Genomic DNA, 5,921 nt, shown 5'->3' on the forward strand with positions numbered 1-5,921 from the left:
TTTAAACAAATTCCTTTTATTACCATATTTCTTCTTCTTCTTTTTTGGCGCTGTAACCGCCTAAGCGATTTTGGCCGAGTTCAGCAAAGCACGCCAGTCGTTTCTCCTCTGTGCCAACTGACGCCAATTGGAAACGCCAAGTGAAGCCAAGTCCTTCTCCACCTGATCTTTCCATCGCAGTGGGGGTCTCCCTCTTCCTCTGCTACCACCAGCGGGTTCCGAGTTGAATACTTTCAGAGCTGGAGCGTCGGTGTCCATTCGAACGACATGACCAAGCCAGCGGAGCCGCTGTATTTTAATTCGCTGGACTATGTCCATATCGTTGTAAAGCTCATACAGCTCATCGTTCCATCGTCTGCGGTATTCGCCGTCGCCAACGCGTAAAGGACCGTAAATCTTCCGCAAAATCTTTCTCTCAAACACCCCAAGAGCCGCCTCATCGGATGTTGTCATTGTCCATGCTTCTGCGCCATATACCAGCACGGGCATGATGAGTGACTTATAGATATTTAGATGTCACCAAAAAATGTAAATAGGCGACTCCTAGATTCGGCTAAAACCAAATTTTTTTTTTGAAATTGCCTTGCACAAATACTTTACTTTTGCATGTATGGTGGTACGGTCTAATGCACATACATACCTACTAGTCTATAAATCAAGTTGTAGGTGAGTGAGTAGGTGGGTGTAAGTAAAACTGCAGCTGTGAGTGGGTAATGAATGAATGCAAGAAAATAAGTAGCCAGCCAGCAAAAATTAAAAATACAAAAACAAATCATAAGTATACATACACACCAGTAGACAGACACGTACTGGCAGACCAAAAGAGTCTGTTGGAAAAAGAGAAACACAGTCAATTTGCCAATGGTGTGACATATGAGCGTGCTGTGTGACATTCATAATTCAGACGCTGAAAGAAAAGCTTTGAAAGTAGAAAATGAATATGAGTTTAGCGACAGTTAGATGAAGGTGCATGGTGAATGGCAAGGCACAGTGTGTATGGATAGGTCATACATATGTGCATATGTATGTAGGTTGAATATGCGCCTATTTACATACATACATACATACACATATATGTACATACCCTTTAGGGGAAACCGCGGACTAGTGAATCAAATTTCTAGTTCCGTACTAGGTCTTTATCGCCAAAAAGGAACTAGTCCGATAGGAACTAGATCCCCACCAGTCCAAAATCGGCGAAAAGTGGTACCTTTAAAAAACTAATTTTTTTCAGTTTTTTTCGCTAGAAATCTATATCTAAAGTGACGAATTTAGAAATGGTTCATAACTATAGAAAAAGGGATGCAGAACGAACTAGATCTTATTTGTCGAATTTAGAACCAGTTCGGAACTATCGAATAAAGTATGCAGCGGGGTTTACTTTACATAGATATGTGTTCGGCGGCTTTTTCGTTCAAATACGCTTCTATTATGTGCTTCGCAGATGCTTTTTCATAGCTTGGTAATACAAAACTAAAATATGTGTTAACATTTCAACATCTTGGGACAGTCTGGAATCTAAGAAATAACAGCGAGCGCCTCTGCAAACTCAGCTACAGCTAAAGGTATGTAAACGTACATTTCTTACAATCATTCAAACAAATTTAATTTCAAATTGAAAACACATTTCTTCCAAAATAACTTAAAATCGCACACGGAAGAACCAAAAAGATTGAAAAATCATGATACTTTTTTGTTTCGTCTGTCGATTTTAGAACTGGTTCAGAACTATAGAATTTAGGACTAGTTCGGAACTATCGAAAAAGGGATGCGGCGGGGGGCAATTGACACTTCCTAGGACATCGCCATGTTAAATTCGTCAGTTGCTTGCACGCAAAAGACATTTATCGCGAACCAGTACTGGGTCTAAATGTACTAGAAGCGCACCAGTTCAGAACTAGAGATTTTCCCCACAGGGTATGTACGTCGTGCGGTCGATGTCGTTGCGGTACACCAGCGGCAAGTAGAAGCTGGTATGTAGATTTCTGTTGACGGCTGACAACTGCTGAGGTGCTGGGGTGGGTCTTTCTTCGTTTTAAGTCGAAGAATGTTTGGAATGGCCACATCCATAAGTCGCATACTTGGAAACACATTTGCCTGCATAGACACATAATGCATAAATAAGTAATGTACATAAATGAAGTTTACGTACTTACCAGTACATTTGTGCATTCATATGTATGTATGAAAGGTACTTAGTTGTTTTCACTAAAGCATTTTATGTTATTTTTTGCAATTGACCCCGATGACGACTAGGTTCGTGGTGGTGATTTTAGACATTTATAAGCATACATATGTGAATTAAAATGCAGAAACATATGTACATATGTAAGTACACTTAAATATGTCTACATACATATGTGTGCGAGTGCATACTTGAAATTCCATATGGATATGAATTTTTCATCGCCTGTGGTAACTGCGAGAATTTCGCTTCTGCATTATTGGTTGCAATGGCTTTAGCTTTTTATTGAATATTGTACCCTATAAATAATTCCTATTGAATGGGTAAACAAATTTGTAGGTAGTCATTAGGATAAAGTGAAAGTTGACTAAGATACCATTTTATAGTTTAAAATTAATATACTGGTTCAAACATTACAAAATTCTTCCCATGCAACAAATGCATTGGGAGCCATTTTAGTACAAAAAAAAAACCTAGTACAGTAGACGCTCACAAATTAGAACCACTTTGTTTTTAGGGTGATTCTAATTTCTGAAAAATTCTAATTCCTGGACGTTTTTTTATTTCAATAAAACCTTAAAATTTAAGTCAATTTGCATTGAAAAACTACAATGAAATTTTGTCTTACTAAATTTTATTCATAAAAACGAGAAAACATAAGGTAACAATCCAATATACATATATGTATTTATGCGCTAAGTCAAAAAAAGGTCCAAAAAACAAAAACTCCAATTACAGTAAATATATTTTTTTTTATCAAAAATACATAAGAGATCGATAAATATACATTAAAACAGCCAAAAATTAATCAAAAACTTCGTAACTAATTTGCAGGCATGTAGTCTGTTATTGCTGTTTGCTTCTTCCTTTTATTTGTTTCTGCAATAACAATCTCATTGCGAAGAGCTAGCAGATTGCTTGTGTGCTTTGCGGAAAACGATTCACTATAAGTACACCATTTTATTAAATTATTGACGCTTTCAATGGCTGTAGAAGTAGAGACAACTGGTAAGACCTCCCGGTCATCAAATTCGCTGCTACCTGAAGACTCATCATCGCTATTGAGATCATGTGCAGGGTCGTCATCAAGCACATCATTGTTCCATATTTCAATTTCTGGTATGCTAATGTTATTAGTTGGCTCTATTTCTGTTAAAAGTGCTTGAGCTGCCTGAAGAGCTCCATTGCAGTCTTGATCTTTTTGCAGTAGCTGTGCTAGTGGCACATCATCGTCATCACTTTCATACTGATCAGAGTCCCAGTTGTTCAACTTTGACCAGGACTTTTTTATTACTCTTTCTGGAACATCATACCAAGCTTGCTTTAATAGCATGATTGCATTTCGAATTGAAAAGGATTTCAAGCGAACCTTGAGGTCACCTCCTTCAGCAATTAATTGAGAAAGAAGCATACTTCTGTAGTTTAGCTTGGTTAACTTAATAGGATTCTGATCCATTGGTTGTAAAGTTGCTGTTACATTTGGTGGAAAGAAAAATGCAATTATATTTCCATCGTCGCTTTGAAGTTTCTCAATTGGTGCATGAGCAGAGCAGTTGTCAATTAGCAAAATTGCCTTCGGAGGCAAATTATTTTAGTGAGAGAAAAGAATCACCTGTGAATTGAAAATATTTTGGAATTACTGAACCTAAAAAACAAAGTTTTTTCTTACCTCATGAATAAATATCTTGTGAAACCAATCATGAAAAATCCGAGATGTCATCCAAGCATTTTTTGAAAAGTTGTAATGGAGTGGATTATTGAATCCTTGGAAACTTCTTGGTTTTTTTGCTTTTCCAATTAATTAATGCCATTTAATTTATGTGATCCATCAGCATTTACACCAAGTAACACTGAAATTCGTTCCTTCTGGATTTTATACCCGGGGCGGTTTTCTCGAAAAGAGAGACGTATGTTTTGTCAGGTAAACAACGGTAAAATAATCCGGTTTCATCTACATTATATATTTATGACTCCATTAGCCCCATCTCATCGACTTTTGCACGAAATCTGTGAATAAACGGGGTGACTGAAGCAACATCACTAGAGAGAATCTCGCCACAAATTTTTAAAAAACGTATTCCGTGTCGTTTTTTAAATTTGCTAAACCATCCATCACTTGCGCTAAATGTACTTTCATCTTTATCGGGATATTCCACTTTGAATATTTGTTTGGCTTTCTCCTTTAGTATTGGCCCAGTTAATGTACACTTTTTTTCGATTTTGATTTAAAAACCACTTATAAAGACTTGCTTCCATTTTTGGATATTCAGCGATATGCAATGATTTTTTGTTAGCCTTATGATAGGTATTAGAAACAGCGCTTAAAATTGATGATTTCATAGATTTGATACAGGTGATTGCAGATGGCGCCACATCAAATTCTAGGGCTAACCGCTTCCCTTGAATACCTTGGTCAAGCTTTTCCAAGATCTGCACTTTGGTTTCCAAAGACAAAGTATTTTTCTTACGTTTATTTGGCATTTCAACGAACGACTTTTACTTTTAAGCAAACAATGCCGAAACACGTGCACGCGAATCGAATTTCAAACAAAAACTAACAAAAACTGTACAGATAGCGACGAAAATCCAACGACTACCGAGCGTAACATGAATAAATTGGGGATTCCCCTTTTTATATCTATTTTGCAACAAAAAAACAAAATACGCTCTGAAATTAGAATCGAAAAAAGTTGATTCTAATTTCTGGAAATTCTAATTACTAAGAGTTCTAATTTGTGAGCGTCTACTGTACCTTGCGTGCTAAACGTACATACATACACATGTACTTATATATGTATGCATATATTTTCTAAATGCCATGAAAACACATGTTTACAGAGGATCAAAGATGTGTTTGCGCTTGACATCAAAATTCCATATGGTACTTTGGCAAATACCCTATCGGCGAACAAAAGTTAGACCTGCAATTTGCATTCCATCGGGCAACAAATTAATGCCAACGATTTCTTTTTTTGTCAGGTTAAGGAAACATATAATACGGTGAATAATGCAGCACCAAAAATTCAGGATGAATTCATAGAGCAAAAGTTTCAAAGAGCTTTAGATTTTCAGGACAAAATTTTCTTTTGTGAGCGAAAAAAGTTTTAAATTTGGTTCATGAAAGGATTTAAAAAAGATGAAGAAAATATTAAAATAGATAATAGCAAAATAGTTTGTTCGAACATATATAGTTAAACTTTCCTAGTGTGTCGTTTTGGCTGCTCGTTGAAACCTTACCCAAAAAACGCATTCAGCGAGCCGCTAACGAGTTATAATGCGGCATATTCTGGATTTCATACGAATCGAAAATTTGAAATTTTTGTATAGAAAATGATAGAAAAATTTCATGATTTTCGATTCGTACGAAAACAATAATACGCCCCAATATTTCAGAAAATTATTTATCGTGAAATTTTACGATGAATATTCCCAAAAAAAAACATTTTTTATGATTAACGTAGAAGTCTACAGAAAGAAAAGTGTGTATGAAGTTAAAATTTTGTATAGTTTTTTTTTTGCAAAAAAAAAGATAAATATTTACTCACCGAAATGGTGGAAGAATGCGAATCTCAAGTGCTTTTGTAAGACAATAAAAAAATTAGAACGTAGGTGTTTTTTCTTCATATCTTCTACATCTACAGTGGGATCTTAACGTCTGATATGTCGATGTTCATGTTTCGCGGAGACATTTTTTTTTGCCCAAAGTTCATTGATCTAAAGTACCCCATTGTAATAC

The 5,921-nt window shown here is 36.0% G+C and overlaps 1 pseudogene; it reads right to left on the bottom strand.

The window, feature by feature from the left end:
• Positions 1-2,926: 2,926 nt before the first annotated feature.
• On the bottom strand, positions 2,927-4,392 carry LOC118753997 (annotated as a pseudogene).
• Positions 4,393-5,921: the final 1,529 nt, after the last annotated feature.

Source organism: Rhagoletis pomonella, unplaced genomic scaffold (genome assembly GCF_013731165.1).
Source record: "Rhagoletis pomonella isolate Grant_MI unplaced genomic scaffold, Rhpom_1.0 Rhpom_scaffold_03173, whole genome shotgun sequence".
Taxonomy (NCBI): Eukaryota; Metazoa; Arthropoda; class Insecta; order Diptera; family Tephritidae; genus Rhagoletis; species Rhagoletis pomonella.